The following is a 16794-nucleotide window of genomic DNA, read 5'->3' on the forward strand; positions in this document are numbered from 1 at the left end:
GCAGGTCTTATTTTCGGGAAAACACAGTATTTTAGCCTCTTTCTTCTGTGCACCTGAGCTGTCTAGCTGGTAACAGAGCGCAAGTCGTTGCCACAGAGAAGCTGTGTTGCAAGATGAAGGGGAAGAGAGATCACTGGAAGAGTCAAGACCACTCTGTCAATCCCATTCTCATCGGTCTCCCCCACCCCTCCCGCTCCCTGCTGGGTCACGCTTTCCTTGCCAACAGCTTGCATCTTTGCCCTGACTTTTACCCCTATGGAAGAGCCATAGCCATTTGATGACCCCAAAGTTTTCTGACTCTTGCCTGTAAAATTATATCTAGTTGACATCTAGACTGGAGTTGACAACAACCCTTGTGCAATTAGGCAGGAAAACTGGATATAGCCTTGCTAAAAATTTTTTATTTTAAATTTGTATTTTAAGGAAGATTACACGGTTCTAAGAGGAAAAATGCATAATGACATAAACCTAATCTTCCTATAGTTATGTAATTAGATAGAATGAATAATCTTTGATAGCACACAACACAGTAACTATAATCAACAAGAAGTTAGGGCAGAGGTCCTCAAACTTTTTAAACAGCGGGGCCGGTTCACTGTCCCTCACACCGTTGCAGGGCCGGACTATAGTTTAACAAAAACTATGAACAAATTCCTATGCACACTGCACGTATCTTATTTTGAAGTAAAAAAACAAACGGGCAAAAAACACCCACATGTGGCCCTCGGGCCGTAGTTTGAGGACCCCTGAGTTAGGGTATACTTTAAAATAAGTAACAGTGAAATTGGGATGTTCTTAACACAAATAAATGATAAATGCCTGAGGTGATGGAATCCCCAATTACCCTGAGTGGATTAATTCACATTTGATGCCTATATCAAAATATCACATGTACTCTGTAAAGATATACAACTATTATGTACCCGTAATAGCTAAAAACAACATAAAAAATTAATTAATTAATGGAAGTGAAAAAATTAGCTGGTGTAAACGGCTTGTGTAGTGACATAGTTGATTTCTTACGGCCTCAACCCTCCAGGTGCAAGGCTGCTGTAAGCACGGATCAGCTGCTAGCCCAAGGATCACACTTTTAGTAGTATTTGTACAAACAGCGTTAGATTTTTGCTCATCTCTAAAGATTTGAAGGCCTAGCCTCCTCCAGTGAAAACATTAGGGTCTAATATCGTTTTGGAGAGGCTCTTTGACAGTTTTCTCTGTTTATGTTTCTTGAACAGAATTCAGTTTCTTTAGATTTTCTCTTTATTCAGTTTTTATTTTGTTGTCTCCTGCTTTTCTTCTCTCGAGGTATGATTTGCATACAGAACACTGCACAGATCTAGTTTTGAGTAATGGATACATCTATGACCAATAACCCAGTCAAAATACAGGACATTTTTATCACCCCAGAAAGTTTCCTCATGCTCCTTGACAAATCCGAACTCTCCCCTGCCACCACTGATTTTTATCACTATAGATTATTTTTGCATATTCTTTAATTCATATAAATGTAATCATACACTTTTGTTTCTGGCTGCTTTTATTTGACATGCTTTGGAGTCAGTTCTGGTTTTCTATTTTTCTAGAAAATTTGACATGTTGTCGACAGGTGTTGAAATTTACCTCCTAAAGTTGTGCGATGTCATTTCTTAGGAATCTTTTCATTTACAATTTTTTTTCCTGTGTTTATTTCTCCCCATTATTTTTTATATTATTCCTTTCCTCTCTGCCTCCATGGTTTTCTAACTCAGATTTCATTCACAGACCAATAACAGTTTAAAATCTCTAGGAAATCAGCTGTGATCGTGTACTCTTTGAGTCAGACTCCTACACATTTTCCAATTGCCTATAAAATGAATTCTGACGTTCTTACCCTGTCATCCAGATCTCTAAGTTGTATGGCCCAACTTACATTTCCTGCTTTTATCCTCAAGACTCCACCAAGCATTTTACATAGTTTGATTTGCCCTTAGTTGAAAAAAGTGCTGGAACCAATGATGAATTCATTATATAGAATTTGATGAGACATCATCCTTTATCTCTTCCATTGTTCCCCATGTAAGTATTCACATAAATAAATACTCTTGGAGAACTGGCCTGTTTTCTTCAAATGTGCAAAGAGATCTATGTAATTAACCTGGTTTCATTTTCATTTCGGTCACAGAAATTTGAAAGTCAATTTCAAATCTAGTGACTGCATACAATTTTAGAAACTTTCTATCTTCCTTTCTATTCAGTCTTCTATATGTTGACATTTTATTACAATTTGCATATTTTAATCTCCCATGTACCTAGCTGTTTTCCTTTTTTAGAACTGCCTTTAACAATCTGTCTCCACAAATGGTCTATATCTCTTACAGAATGAAGTGATCATGCATAAAAGTAGCAAATTCCCATCTGAATGATCGTACTTTAAACGTTCACATCTCTGTGCCTTTCTTTCTGATTTTTTCTTAGCCTATATTATCCCCACTTCAATACCTCCACCCCGTCACCTAAAATATTTTACTCTCTGTCCTCCAATTACCAACATTATACTCTTCCTTCAATACTCACCTTGAATGTTAACCTTTTCATAAAATTTTTCTCACCCCCACCCCAGGGTGTAAGGCTGGTGGCCAGCCCCCTCCTCTCCCTAGATCAGAAAAGAAAAGGCTCACGAGACCAGACCCGCCAAGGACAAAACTGCCAGGCCCCGCTGAGAGGAACCACACCCAGATGTCCACCCGGATAAGAAAGTTTTGGCTCCTGGATTCTGCAAATGCCGCCAGCCCCTCCTATTTCTCAATGACCACCAAAGGTCACCCTGGCTCTTCCCACCAAAAGTCCCTAGCCTGGCCCAAAGGGTATAAAAGGCCAAACCCCCTTCAATCGGGTGCAACTTCTGGGGCACCCCCCCCTTGGGGCCCCAGAACCTCACCCGAGAGCACTAAATAAAGCCACGTTGTTTGGCTCCACTCTTTCTCTCTCTCTGTCTTTTCTTTTCGCTGCCGCTGAAAAACCTTACACTGGGGTGGGGGGGGCGGGGGGGAATGCAACTTGTGTAAAATTCACCTCCAAGTAACAGAGAAGGTGTTGGAGTTCTCTTACTCTGTGATCCTCCACCTGTCGCACTTTCTCCCAGGCCGTTGTCTGGGAGACAACTGCAGTGGTGCCAGACATCACACCCAACAGTGGTAACTCGCTAAGGAAAAAGGAATCCACTCTCTCTCTTCGGGGGTAAGAAAACCTTTCCTACGAGCCTTTCCTCCCAGTCATTATTTCCTGGTGTTGACTGCATAGCGTTCCTAGACTATGCACAGGAGGGAATATATGAGATTCCCAGGATTGGCTTAGGCCAACCAACTTAAATTCCCTGAAGCTGGGCATGAGATCAGCTTCCTCGGGATCCCGTGCTTGCGTGAAGAGGAGCATATACGAGCTAAAACCAAAGATTTGTTAGGAAGAAAACGAGAGGGGAATATATCTTGGGCAGCTCAAGGATGTATTCTGTAATTGTGATTTCTCCCTCCCAGAGTCTTTATAGCATTTTGGTTGTGCTTTTCATAATACACCTTATGCCAGGCATCCTCAAACTACGGCCCGAGGGCCACATGCGGGCCACATAGCACATGCATCCGGCCCTCCAGGTGTGTTTGCCGCCGCTGCCTGTCCTGCTTAGCAGCCGACTCGTCCCGGGCCCACAGTGCGCACTCTCCAATGGTCTGAGGGACAGTGGACTGGCCCCCCCCCCCCCCCCCGTTTAAAAAGTTTGAGGACCCCTGCCTTATGCTGCCTTGTGTTGTAGTTATCTGTGTGCTTATTTCATTTCTACTTCCTGCCAACAGTAAGTTTTCTGATAACAGACAATCACGGAGGGCACACTCGGCATCTTAGCGGGTGCCTGGCTGCATTAGGCACTCAGTAAGTAAGTTTGACTAAATTCCTTGTCTTTCTCCTGGACATCTTTCACTGGGTGTAAAAGCTGTGCCTCTCTGGACGTGTGTACAGAGCAGATGCGTTTGTGTGCTTTGCATTTGTGTGTGGGTGCCTGCCTCCCTCAATGACCACCCACTGGCCCACACCTTGGGTTCACGGAGTCCTGCACTTTGGTTCCCCGCCCGTGAATGAATCCCTCATTCATGAGTATTCTCTTGCCTGGTTCCCCTTTCGGACCCATTTTTAGAATGGCTGGCAGGGGCTAGGCACAAACTGACACCAAAGGACAAAGCTCTTCTCTGTGCGAAGGTGACCGGCTCACACCTGGACCAAGCTTGTGGCCCAGGCCTCATTAGCACCGCGTTCTAATCCTGCAGAGCACGCCCAGACAGACAAACCGCCGAGGGCAGCAAGAACAGCAGGCGCTCTGTGCCCCACAGGGGCCGGGCCCCGCCAGGAGGGGCCAGGGAACATCTGGTAGGATTCTGCACCATAGGGAGGCTGCCAAATATTCCGTGTTTGAAGAAAGAACTTCCCCCCAGCCCTCACCGGGCCCCAGAGATAGGGCATTTGGAGAAGGATGTCTCTCTCTTTGCTCAAAGCGGCTCTCCCAACCCCAGCACCAACAGTAAAACTTCAAACAATCCCAGTGGCCCTCTGGCTCCCCCAGGGTGAGCACCATCTGAGTATAAAAGCAGACTGTTGTTTCCAGGAGCCAATGAAATATTTTATTTATTTCAATTAGAAATCATCCTAACCGGCTCCTTTGAAAAGGTACACCCTGGAAGACACAGACACGACTTTCTTCTCCATCGTGGAAGAAAAGATACACTGTCGTGTGGAAGAGAAGTGAAACAGATTTTAAAATCCCTAAGAAGTAAAGCTTGACCAAATTTCCTGCAACCGCTCTAGGTAAAAATACCACTGATTCTGCATTGAAGACGTGAAGTATTTTTAAGCGTTAACATCCGACTGGTTGGTAAAGGGACAATCATCATTCTGCATTCCCCTCAAAGTGTTTGGGGACTTGCAAAAAGCAGAAAAATCCTCTAAGATGCCCACCGCAAAGGATCGTTTCTGGGAATGCTAGACTACTAGGGTCAGGATCATAAAACTTGTTTAGGAGTTTGGAGTTCAAATCTTAAAAACTCTCTACAGCACATCTCTGCGAGGTTGAAGATGCCTGTTTTGCTCAATCCAATGACACACCGGAAGCCAAGCGCTGGCGTGGCAGGCTGTTTGAAAGGAGCACTATTAAGTAAAACTAAAGGTGCATCATCATCTCGTTTTCTTACTTTGACTTATTCGTATTGTAGTAATAACCCAGCTTTACTTCTGGACAAATAAGCTTCAGATAAAGAACTCATACAAAAAAAAAAAATAAGGAGGTGATTTGGTGGAAAGGGAGTTGAATCCTTTTAAGTGATTAATATTTACACCCATTTTTAAAAACTTTGTGTTATTTCTGCTAGAAGTGAAACTAGAGAATCTAGGCACCAGTATTATAATGATAGAATGAATGAATGAACAAACGAATACAGTTTAGGCTCTTCCTGGCACTATGACATAGATGAGTTACTTAGCCTCTCTGAGTCTCAGTTTCTTTCTTCATAATTTGAGGAAAGCAATAGTTTATCCTCTGAAATATAATGAGGATGAGGTGTAATAACCTATACCATGCTTAGCACAATGCCAATACATGGTAATAACCCATGAAATGCTAGTCTCTCTGATTATTATACTGGCTGGGCTTCCTCTTTCCATGACAACAGGGGTCTCTGCCAGGAGGGGACAGGATACAGCAACTGTAAACCTACTGAGCACAGAGACATGACTTAAAGACTGAACGATTCTCGGTAAAATGTTATTCTGTACCGAGCAGAAAATACTAACTGGGTCACACGGCACAAGAGAGTGGCTCCAGCCATGAGGAAACCCAGGTGGCCACGGCAGGCAGAAAGCAGCCAGTCGGTTGCCCCTCAATCTTGGTAGCGAAACTTAACTAAAAAAGCTGGGTCTACCAGCTCAGAACTGCCTCTTGATGATGTTCCAGCAAGTGTTACAGCGACTGACCGGGGAGAGAACCGAGCGGCACAGGGAAGGTCAGAGAATCAGCCTTTATCCCGCGGCGGGCTCAGAGGGGCATGCCACCAAATTCTGAGCCCTGCTTCCTTGTTCTCCTCCGGTTTAATACACTTCTTGGGGTTACACACAACCAATCAACTATGAGCATGAGGAGTTATCCAATCAGCGGTGGGATTCAAAAAAGCATCCAATCAGCAACAAGCTTTACATGTCCAATCAGCAACAAGCTTTACATATCCAATGGGCAACACGCTTTACATATCCAATCAGCAACAAGCTTTACATATCCAATCGGCAGTGGGATCCAAAAAGCATCCAATCAACAACAACAAGCTTTACATCCAATACATATTCAATCAGCAGTGGGAACCAAAAAGTATCCAATCAGCAACAAGCTTTACATATCCAATGTGCAACACGCTTTACATATCCAATCAGCAACAAGCTTTACATATCCAATCAGCAGTGGGATCCAAAAAGCATCCAATCAACAACAACAAGCTTTACATCCAATACATATTCAATCAGCAGTGGGAACCAAAAAGTATCCAATCAGCAACAAGCTTTACATATCCAATGTGCAACACGCTTTACATATCCAATCAGCAACAAGCTTTACATATCCAATCGGCAGTGGGATCCAAAAAGTATCCAATCAGCAACAACAAGCTTTACATCCAATACATATCCAATCAGCAGTGGGATCCAAAAAGTACCCAATCAGCAACAAGCTTTATATCCAATACGTATCCAATCAGCAGTGGGATCCAAAAAGTATCCAATCAGCAACAAGCTTTACATCCAATACATATCTAATCAGCAGTGGGATCCAAAAAGTACCCAATCAGCAACAAGCTTTATATCCAATACATATCCAATCAGCAGTGTGATCCAAAAAGAATCCAATCGGCAACAAGCTTTACATCCAATACATATCCAACCAGCAGTGGGATCCAAAGCGCATCCTATCAGCAGTGAGCTCAGCCATGGAGCCCCTGGGGTGCGGGTTTTTTCCCTATCAATGACACAGCGAGTGACGACAGCCATGCTCAGGGTGGGGAGTCTCGAGGCTCAGGCCCCTGCCGCATGCGGTGGAGCTTGGCTCTGGGGAGGATGAGGAAGGCAAGGGCTCAGCTGGCGGGGAAGCCCTATTCCAGGGGACGGGACTGCCCAGCGTTCACGGGATGCTATTTCCACCGTGCCCGTTTGTTGTTGGCGCAGTGACTCCGCAGGGGCCCCAGGCAGGCCCCCAGCGTGTCTAGGCAGAGCCTGTGGTGGCCGGGGGCGCCCTAGGGTCACGGCAGAGCGGGGTGACTGGAGCCCCTCAGCGCTCGCCTTCCTGTTCTTCCCTATCCCGTCCTTTCGTGCTATCAAATGCATCACCTGGCCACCTTTTGTTCCCTAGCCACGTGTCCTGCGTTCCCTCCCTAGCCGCTGGCAAAGTCCTTTCCGGAAGAACGGCCCACACCATGGGCAGCTGCCTGCCATCTTGGCGTGTTCCCCTGAGGGCCGCGCACGCGCGGGGGCACTTCCGGTCCGCCATTTTCCCCCTCACGCACACGCCGTCATAGTGAGTGCGTGCCCCACCTGGCCCTCAGAGACACTATTTATTTCCTGAAAACTTGCAGGGAAAATAAAAAAATTCTCGATACATATGAGTGAAAATGTTGTTAATGCTCGTGTCTCCGCCAATGATACTATCCTTGGTGATAAATGTTCATGTGGACTACGCTGCGTCTGTGCTAGGCAAGGACTGTAGGCGGGGAACTGACTGTGTCACTGTGTGATCTTGGACAAGCTTCCTGTTTTCAGCCGCAATCAACTTCTACTTACTGGTCTATAAGATGAAGTGATGGGCTGAAGGATTTCTCAGACTCCCTCCAGCTTATACCTACCGTGTTTCCCCAAAAATAAGACCTCCCCATACAATAAGCCCCAGCAGGATGTCTGAGCATGTGCGCTACAGAAGCCTTACCTCGAAAATCAGCCCTCATGATGGGCGTGGCTGAGAAAATCAGCCCTGGCGATGGGCGTGGCTATGAAAATCAGCCCTGGTGATGGGCGTGGTTATGGAAATCAGCCCTGGTGATGGGCGTGGCTATGAAAATCAGCCCTAGTGATGGGCGTGGTTATGGAAATCAGCCCTAGTGATGGGCGTGGCTATGAAAATCAGCCCTGGTGGTGGGCGTGGCTATGAAAATCAGCCCTCATGATGGGCGTGGCTGTGAAAATCAGCCCTGGTGATGGGCGTGGCTATGAAAATCAGCCCTAGTGATGGGCGTGGCTATGAAAATCAGCCCTAGTGACGGGCAAGGCTATGGAAATCAGCCCTGGTGGCGGGCGTGGCTATGAAAATCAGCCCTAGTGACAGGCATGGCTGCGCAGAGCATCTGCACAACCCATGCGTGTCGTCGCGGAGCGGGAAAGAACACGAGCAGCCCTTCTCATCCGCCCTGTGAGAGCTCTAGTGCCCGACAGGAGAGATCAGGGCCGGTGGCTCTAAAGGAAACAGAGTCGCAAGACATTCAGGATGGGATTCGGGGTCTGGAGAGTGAGGATGATGTTCCAGAAGAAGACGACTTCACTCTATTTCAATCAATGTAGATGGCTGTACCGTACTGAAAAAAAAAACACACCCCCGAAAATAAGCCCTAGGGTGTCTTCTCAAGGAAAAATAAATATAAGACCCTGTCTTATTTTCGGGAAAACATGGTATTTCTTCACAGGCAAAGAAATGAAACCTAGGAAACAACTCCATATTGAAAATAATGACTACAGCAGGGTGTGTCATTGCATCTTCCTACTTTTGCTCATTTTGTGGACATATGTCTTCTACTTACTTATCTTACGCTGTAAAATGGCAGCTTCAGCTCCCTAGTCTACAGCTGAAGCTACAAGCTTTAAAAAGGTTAAAACTTTTAGCTTCGTTTCTCAAATTGGAGAAAAAATTCATCACTGCTTCCCAACTAAATATGGCCCCTGCTCCACTGGGTATCATCAATTCCTGCTGAGTTCATCTCTGGTGGGGTTTTTGTTGGGTAACAGAGGGAGTGCAAGATTTAGGATTGCCCCGTTCTGTGTAGGGCAATGGAACCATCTAGTACACTATAGCACTCTTGCCATTTATTTTTTATTTTGCAGTGTTACTAATGGATCCTGCTATCCTTGGAGAATCTCCACTGCCATTATTTGAATATAACTTCTCAAGATCTTTGTGTGTGACTGTGTAATGTGTGTATGCTTCAGGCAGCATTCTGCTGCTGTGTACTGCATCTTCTTTGAAAACGGTTAACAAATGATTAAACATTTTAGGAGTATCAGATTTTCCAAAAAAAAAAAAAATAGATTTGTTACAAAATAGTATTTCTTTCTTTCTTTTTTTTTAAGTTATTATTCTTCTATCTCATGAGACAGGAAATATTTTTTGCACCTGGCTGTATCAGTAACTCTTTGATTTGGGCAGCAAAATCCCAACAAAGCAGTACTTACATGCTCTTAAACACAGTTGATAACATTGGAGGTGCTGTCTGATAGTACAATACTTAAAACCGCCACAGCCTGAGCATTCTGAGAAATGGAAACAAGCATTTCCAGGCAACAATATGCCAAGATGGGGATTTATTCTTTTTCAACCAAAAGCCAAAGCATCATTGATAGAACAAACAACAAACCAACAAAGAAAACCCTCTTATTGCTGCAACAGAGATGTTTTATAAAATCGAACCCAACAGATATCTTTTGTAAGTCATGCATTAGATTAGAATTTCAACTCATGAAGGTCTTATAAATGCACAGATTGATATAGTAGCAAATAGAAACCGAAAAGTCTAACACTATGGGAAATGAAGTTGTCTCAGACTATAAAGTTTATTCTGCACAGAGAGACTGAGGATTTTCTGCAATTAGTTTGTGACACATAGATATGAACAAAGGTCTAAGAAAGAAGAAGATACCGACAAGACAAAGAACAGACACAGCCATCCCATAACATTCATTGACACTCTGATGAATAAAGGATTCACAGTTAAAAAATAAGAACCACACCTTAATTCTACTAGTCTGTGTGTAACATGTATGGTAACTGTGTGTGTGTACATAGGTATATATGTATGCTTAAGGTGACCATATAATAGTCCCTGTATACCCCTCAGAGTGTGTGCTTGGTATCTGTTAGCTAACCCTTTTATTTGTCTTTATACAGGTAAAGAACTCCTTTTGGTACCAGGAAAAGAAATGAGCGTGCTACCTGCTATGTGTATCTGTCACTCTGTGTTGGCTTCTCTGTATTTATCTATCGCTCTCCTTCTCTTTCTGTTTTAGGAGGAACTCAAATATTACCCCTGGGCCGGGTGCAGTGGCTCACGCCTGTTATCCTACCAATCTGGGAGGCAGAGGCGGGTGGATTGCTCAAGGTCAGGAGTTCGAGACCAGCCTGAGCAAGAGCGAGATCCCATCTCTACTAAAAATAGAAAGAAATTAATTGGCCAACTAAAAATATATAAGAAAAAATTAGCCGGGCGTGGTGGCACATGCCTGTAGTCCCAGCTACTCAGGAGGCTGAGGCAGGAGGATCGCTTGAGCCCAGGAGTTTGAGGTTGCTGTGAGCGAGGCTGACGCCACTGCACTCTAGCCCGGGCAACAAGAGTTAGACTCTGTCTCCAAAAAAAAAAAACAAATTCCCCCTGGCATTTCCATGCAAACTCATTTGCCACAGCAGCTTTTAAGCTTCCTTGGAGGTAGAATATGCCCCCATGTGAAACTCATATCCAAATCTTTTTGGGTCGTTAACCCTTCTTCAGGCTGTGATGAAATATAAAATTACTTATTAAAAACCAACAAGGAAAAAAAAAGTCCCCGAGAGACAGAAGCAAAAGCCTGGCATCCCTAGATGGCATGCATCTTCACAGCAGCAGCTGCTGCTTCCTTCCTGCGTGGCAGGACAGTAAATCTGGGAGCGTGGCTGTTCACCCACGGCGTGGGTAGGAGGGGGCCAGAAAAGAACAAAATGACATCGGGTGAAAAATGAGTTGCTGATCAGCTAAGGTTACTGTCCAACTCCAAAGGTTATGGCAATATAATCATCCTCTCTCCTGCTCTACAAGGGAAACTCAATATTGCCTTAATTACTGTGCTCTTGTTATGCATTGTATTCCCAATGCAACTTCGCATCCAGCAAATGAATGGGGCAGACAATGCACTTATTATATACGTGAATTTATATGATCTAAGATGGCACATAGACTTTGATTCTATAAAGAGGATGATCCTAGTTGAAAGAAGTTTTTCATCTAAGTCTCCAAATTCCTGGCCCAGGACACAGGGGTAAAACCATTACTCTTACAATCAACTCAACTAATGTTTGGGGACAAAAGATGTGAATTGTAAAAACTATTCCTCCAAAATCTTCAGCCACTGGAATATTGATCCATCAGAAAGAGAGCTGAGTTAATGTTGAGGTGATACTTCATTTAGGAAGGATTCTTCAGAAATTCCCAAACCTTAGCCCCTAGAATCTCCCACTTCTTATATCTTATAAATTTATACCCTTTACCATATGGTCCCAAATGTTGTTTGCTCATTTAGGTTTATAACCGTTGTCAGACTCAAATATTCTGCACTAGTCTGCTTAGGAAGTATGTTGTTTGAGCTGACAAGGATAATTATGTTTCAGTTCATTTCCATTTGGCAATAATGAGAGGAAAGGGAAAAAAAAAAGTAGTAGTCATTCTTTGACCTTGATGAAACCGGAAGGAATCCACTGGGCTCAGTTATAAGACTGATGGATTAGAAAATAAAACTCTTGTGAAGGTTCTCATTTCAAGAAAAATTAGTTCTTTCAGTCTTTCTTTTCTGAAAAATACCATTATCTTATTCACTGATGAACATTTAGATAAACAAAAATCTTCTATGATTCTAGTAAACAGAGATGACCATTATTAATACATTAAGGCATCTATGTATATGTATATAGAGATTCTTCTATCTATAAATGTGTATCTATTAGTTCTTAGTAGCTGGTTAGAGGGTATTAATATATAGCCACTGAGTACATGTAAATCGGTGAGGAAGCAGCACCTCTCTGTCTCTTGCTAATAACACCGTACCTATCAGGCCAGGCCCCAACGTGGATGTGACTTGCCTTCTTCAACACAGCTCTCTCTGCTTCCTGAGTGCCAACTCTGGACCCTCAATGCCTTACTCAGCAAAAGTCATTACTGTAAAAAAGAGTATAAGTAGGCCGGGCACGGTGGCTTACGCCTGTCATCCTAGCACTCTGGGAGGCCGAGGCAGGCGGATAGCTCGAGATCAGGAGTTCGAAACCAGCCTGAGCAAGAGCCAGACCCCTGTCTCTATTATAAATAGAAAGAAATGAATTGGCCAACTAAAAATGAGCCGGGCATAGTGGCGCATGGCTGTAGTCCCAGCTGCTCGGGAGGAGGCTGAGGCAGGAGGATCGCTTGAGCCCAGGAGTTTGAGGTTGCTGTGAGCTAGGCTGATGCCACCGCACTCACTCTAGCCTGGGCAACAAAGCGAGACTCTGTCTCAAAACAAACAAACAAAAATACTGGGCCCAGTGTCAGTGCTGGGGAAGAAAAAAAAAAAAAAGAAAAGAAAAATAATTTGTTAAAAAAATAAATATAAATTATATAAATTTAAATAAATTAAATAAATATTTAATATCTATTATAAATTTATTAATATAAATAAATTAAATATTTAATATTTATTCTTGATTTATATATTATTATAAATTAATAATATAAATTATAATTTATTATAAATATTAAATTAAATTAATATTAATATTAAAAAATAAAAATAATTTTATTTTTTAAAAAGGGTAAAAGTAGAGAACAAATCCAAAACAGAACAAGGCGGTAGCAAGCACGGGCTTAGGGGCTACTCTTCTTCATAGAAAGCCAGCCGCCGTGATGTGAAGCACTCGTGTGACACATCTCCATAAAACTCACTGCAACCTGGCACTGCCGGGCCCTGCTCCTCTCAGTCGTATGTTCGTGCTCCCGCCAGGCAGTGTTCGGCTTCGGGGGAGTAACATCTGCACCTGCAGATGTTTGTGTCGAGTCAGGCCCTTGTCAGCCATTTCGGTCAGGGTGCATGCACACACGTTACACCATAAATCTTCCTATACTACAGCACTTCCTATACTATAGCAAATAAAAAAAAAAAAAAACCAAAAAACAAAAAGCCCACCGAGTTTAGGCAGAGCTATACGAAGCCTAAGAAATGTAACTTGAGATTTAATACACTGTTTTGTAAAGGATGTGCTGTTATTCTTCATCCCTTGATTAATATGAGCTAGTGCTGCTGTGCAGATTTATTGTGCGCCATATGCTCTTTAATTATCGTCGCCTCCCAGAGTCACCGCGCTGCACATCTGCAGCCAGCGTGGGCTGCTGTGTCCCTGTCCCTGCCTCAGTAGAACCTGATCACCATTTTTTCAGCTGGACACCCTGATGAAGAATCAGCCCCGACAATCAGTCTCCCAAGAGTGGTTAAAATAAAATAAAATAAAATAAAATAAAATAAAATAAAATAAAATAAAATAAAATAAAATAAAATGGAAAGGAAACAATGCTTTGGGGAGAGGGTGTGGAGTAGGAGAGACCCACTGTCGGTGATGGGCCTCATCTATTTAGGGTTCATATTAGCCGAAATGCTTTTTAACCGTCGGCTGTTAATGTTTGCCTTCCAAAATCCAGCTGCTGCAAACGGAGTGAAAGAGAAATCTTCCTCTCTTGAAGCTAACGAGAAGGCAGAGGGTGTGCAAACACTAACATTGTTCTCAGATCGAGGCGCGCCGTGCTGATTTAAAATCTTTTGGACTGCACAGTCAAGAGAGGCATAATTCACGGGGACTCGGATTAATTTTGCAAAGATTTACACCACGATTTTAAATGAAGTTCTAGTTAATTAAGCACCCCTCTATATCAAAAAGGAACAGTTCTTATAAACTGTTTTCCCCTTTATTGAAGTTTAACATGCTTAAGGTCACCCATTCCTTTCCTCAGATAGATACAAGAGATGTGTATCAAGACAAATGCTTCGCGAAATCTTGTACGCTTGATTAAAAGATGGCAAGCTTTGGAAGAAGGAAACGATTTATGGCTCAGGAGACAAACACTGGGAAACCTCACAGTTTTTAGTTTGTGTTATGAAGGACTTGAACCAGGTGTTCCCCAAGGGAACTGTCTTCTCTAAGTAAATGACACCAATTCATTCGTACTGAATTCAATTTACGATCATGTGTGTTTTAGCCAGATGACAATCCAAGGAGGTTGATGAATATTGTTTAGTCCCATGCCTGTAGAAACTAAGACCTTAAAAACTGATTAACTCACCAAGTATCTTGGAACCAGGTGGAGAGTACAGTTTCTTACTTTGAGAAAATCCTTATTCATTCCCAAAAAGTTCTTTAAAAAGATTTCAAAAGTAAAGCTTTCAAGTATTTCTTTATGGAACTATATAGAACCTAGAATAGCCAGAAAAATCTAGAAGATCAAGAACAATAAAGCTACAGGATTTGCTACCAGATTTCAAGATTTATTGTTAAGCAAAAGTAGCCAAGACAGCAAAGCTTCAGCTCAAGGAAGGACAAGTAAACCAAAGAGGCATGATTGAGAGATAAGAAACAGATCCACACAGATACAGTCACTTGATGTATAATATAAGTGCCACTGTAATCCAATGGGGACAAGGCAGTTTTTTTAATAAGCGGGGAAAAAAGCTTGACCTCACGCCATGCACAAAAATTGAGATGGATCTGAGATTTAAAGATGAAAGGTATACAGTAAACTTTCTAGAAGAAAACACAGAGATATCTTCAAGACTTTGAGATAGGCAAATATTTCTTACCTGGAAAAAGGAAAGAAATTAACTATAAGAGGAAAGATAAATAAATTGCTTTGCATGATATTTAAAACTTCCACTCTTTGAAAGATGACATTTAAAAAAATGATAAGGCAACCAACAGACAGGGTAAAAAAAAAAAATTGAAATACAAATATCCCACAAATGACTCATATTTAGAATACATAAAAAATAAAAATCGGTAAGAAAAAGACAAACTAGATTTTTTTAATGGGAAAAAGACTTGATCAGACACTTCCCAGAAGTGAATTACATAGCCAGTCAACAGATAAAAATATCAACATGGTTATTAGTAGGCTGAGAAATGCAAAGTAAAACCACAAGCATAAAAGAAACCCAACGCACAAGAATATATATTGTACAATCACACTTGCCTGAAGTTCAAAAACAGGCAAAACTTATATGTGGTGGTACAAGACACAACAATAGGGGTTACCTCTGGGATGGGGGTGGAAATAGGGGCAAGAGTTTGGAAATCTGTGGTTTATTTGTGCACTATGGTAAATTATACCCTCAGAAAATATAATAATACACACACACACACGAACACACACATATATGTAATATACATCACTTCCCAAAAAAAACAAAGATAGTTGTTTGTATGATATATCAAGTGAGTAGGACATTTGCAGAAATGGGAACCCATCTGATTAGTGGGATTAACAATCTATTTGAGGCCGGGCGCGGTGGCTCACGCCTGTTATCCTTAGCACTCTGGGAGGCCGAGGTGGGCAGATTGCTCGAGGTCAGAAGTTCGAAACCAGCCTGAGCAAGAGCAAGTCCCCATCTCTACTATAAATAGAAAGAAATTAATCGGCCAACTAATATATATAGAAAAAATTAGCCGGGCATGGTGGCGCATGCCTGTAGTCCCAGCTACTTGGGAGGCTGAGGCAGGAGGATCGCTTGAGCCCAGGAGATTGAGGTTGCTGTGAGCTAGGCTGACACCACAGCACTCACTCTAGCCTGGGCAACAAAGTAAGACTCTGTCTCAAAAAAAAAAATACCCAAAAAACAACCTATTTGAGACCATTCCATTTTCCTGTGAACTGAGGTGAATATCATGCTAAATTATAAAGGATCTGAGCCTGAAGCTCTCCCTTTCTGCTCCCCAAAACAGAAGTGAAGTTCACCAAAGCCCAGAGAGTAGTGTGCTCCACTGCCCTGAAGCTTTAGAATAAGAAGAAACTGACACTTACAGTTACTATTTAAAAAAAAAAAAATAGTAAGCCATTTAAAAAATTTACACTTTGCTACTTTAATTTTCTCTTCTAAATGGCTTTGGTGCCCACCAAAAGCAGTAAGAAAACAGCCCCCAAGTCCCAGCCTTTCATTTTCTAGATCCTGACGTGCAACGTTTCTGTCCTGTGAGTGACATTCCTCTCTTCTTACAACCCTTCCCCAGTCTTCGTTTGTATCTAGAGTATCAGTTCTGATCCAAAGCACCCTCTCATACTCATGTGTTCTGATCACACACGGTGTGAGTCACGAGAAATGGTATTGTTTATAAAGAAAGAAGTTGCTGTTAAAGAAATTACAATAGATTTAAGGGTGACAATATCCATTTTGTAGTTGGCAGAAAAAATAGCATTTAGGCATTAGACTTTTCCTAGAGCACAAAGCAAGAAAGTTGTAAAGGGCAGGGGCCTGTGTGTGTGTGTGTTTTTTTTTTACCATGAACTGCCTCTCCACGATGGTGACTTGGGCATGTGTCGTGGGAGTGGTGACTCCCCTGTGATACATGCCATACAGAGAATCATCAAGGTGTTAAGTTCTCAAGGCTTTTTCTCAAAGAGTGGGTAAATGCACCTCTGTGTCGGCATGGCCAATCAGCCATTTCTTAACCAGCAAGTGGCGATCACATGTTAAAATACTGGAGTCAAGGCCGGGCGCTGTGGCTCA

The sequence above is a fragment of the Microcebus murinus genome, chromosome 29 (assembly GCF_040939455.1).
Source record: "Microcebus murinus isolate Inina chromosome 29, M.murinus_Inina_mat1.0, whole genome shotgun sequence".
Lineage (NCBI taxonomy): Eukaryota > Metazoa > Chordata > Mammalia > Primates > Cheirogaleidae > Microcebus > Microcebus murinus.